This window comes from Citrus clementina, unplaced genomic scaffold (assembly GCF_000493195.1).
Source record: "Citrus clementina cultivar Clemenules unplaced genomic scaffold, Citrus_clementina_v1.0 scaffold_5, whole genome shotgun sequence".
Classification (NCBI taxonomy): Eukaryota; Viridiplantae; Streptophyta; class Magnoliopsida; order Sapindales; family Rutaceae; genus Citrus; species Citrus x clementina.
The window spans coordinates 22,756,868-22,758,041 of NW_006262201.1; positions in this window are offsets into that span (position 1 = coordinate 22,756,868).

Genomic DNA, 1,174 nt, shown 5'->3' on the forward strand with positions numbered 1-1,174 from the left:
AAAGTCCTATTGCGCTCATGCAAGTGGACAGTTCAAAGTTTCAGAAAAGAATTACCACGTCATTTACAAGGAAATTCTTGCGGTCAAATATGGAATCAAGAAATTTGAATTTCATCTCATCAGCCACAATTTCCTCATCAGAATGGATAACAGTTCTTTTCCTAAGATCTTTGACTTCAAGAACAAATTGCTTCCTGACAAGCAATTGCTCAACCTAAAGACATGGTTTGCAAGGTGATAAAAATCTTATCCCTAATTTCCTCACCTGACCATCTATAAAAAGCCATGTTCTCATCTCTTCAATCCACACCATCCCAATTATAGCCATGTATCGATCACTTCCCTTCAAAGCTCTCACTCAAAAGGCTTTTCCTCTAAACCTCACTTTTCGATCAGCCTTCCAAATCCAAGATTTTGCAAAGAAATTCCTTTATAGGTATTTCATGAATGTTCACAGAACCAAACCCGAAAGGTTTCCCTCTTTATGCTTAGAACTCCCGTTCCTCACCGGCTTCACCATTGTTCCCAGCCTTACCATCTCTGAAGATGAGTTATGGTACATGTGGTGTCTCACAGTCCTGTTTGCTACAAAACTTATTCTTCCTGTCCGACCAACCCTTAGACACATCTCCACACCAGATCATGCACCCACACTTCTCTGGACACTCCTTGAATGGTTTTCACCACTCACTTGGTGGCGTAAACAATTACAGAATATATCTAACTTTTATCAGTTAGATCGAATTCCAGATCAAGAAGCAGATATGTTTACTTCGATATTCATAGTCCACAGGCCATATTTCCAACATCCTCAGACAAAAGACTACTGAACACGGGACATGGCGTATGAATGGAAAACATTCCCTCATCCTTTCCCTCTTGACCATGATCCTACAATCATCTCCACTCTCAAAGCCTACTTGTTAGAACTCAACAATGTTCAACCTGTCCCAACAGACATTCACCATACCTCTATTGGTCCTTCCCACACTTTTGAGATTCTTGTTCCAGTCGTCAAATATGTACTCCAGGATCCAGTTCCAGTCCTCATGGAATTCTTGTTCGAGAACAAAGACCAAACTACACCAATGTTCTCTTCCAAGACGTCCAAGATCCCTAGGCAGACTTTCAATCCTTACTGGCTACCCAAGAGACTCAGTACACTGTCATTGAA